The following is a 766-nucleotide window of genomic DNA, read 5'->3' as shown; positions in this document are numbered from 1 at the left end:
TCTTTCTCTCTTTCTCTCTCTCTCTGAAAGTATCTGTCATTACAGTATCAAAATGTGATTGTTTCAGTTAGTAGAATAGTTTCATTTTTAAAGTGAAAGTATTTGACATGAGTGTTTTTGTTTCACTTTTGACACGTAATACTTAAATAGTGGAGGAGATATTATGTTGCCGTGGGCTCGAACTCTGCAAGAAGTTAAAATTTTTTGACTAAAACACAACTGGAACCCTAAGTAAGGCATCTGTAAAATTTGAATGAAATTGGTTGCGTAGTTCTCGAGTTTTAGGGATTCACACAGACAGACAGACAGACACACATTCTCATTTTTATATATATAGATAGATGGTATGCATATGCATATATCACGCACTCACACACACACACACCCAAGTATACATACATACATACACACACGCACACACATCACACGCACACACACATACACACGAACACACACAAGACACATACACACACTTGTAAAAACGAACTCACTTACACACACATGCAAATGAACCTACACATAACTCCCACACACACACTCACACACACACACACACCTAGGTGCACATACATGTACACACATGCAAATGAACCCACACATAACTCACATACACACACAACAAACAGTAACACATATATGTACACATACTACGCATATACACGCACACACACACACACAAATACACACACACACACACAAACACACACACACACACAAACACACACACACACACACACTAACAGATAAACAGCCAAACCACGCACAC

This window comes from Octopus bimaculoides, chromosome 11, assembly GCF_001194135.2.
Source record: "Octopus bimaculoides isolate UCB-OBI-ISO-001 chromosome 11, ASM119413v2, whole genome shotgun sequence".
Lineage (NCBI taxonomy): Eukaryota > Metazoa > Mollusca > Cephalopoda > Octopoda > Octopodidae > Octopus > Octopus bimaculoides.
The sequence above is the reverse complement of the archived record's forward strand: the minus strand, read 5'-3'. Positions refer to the sequence as shown.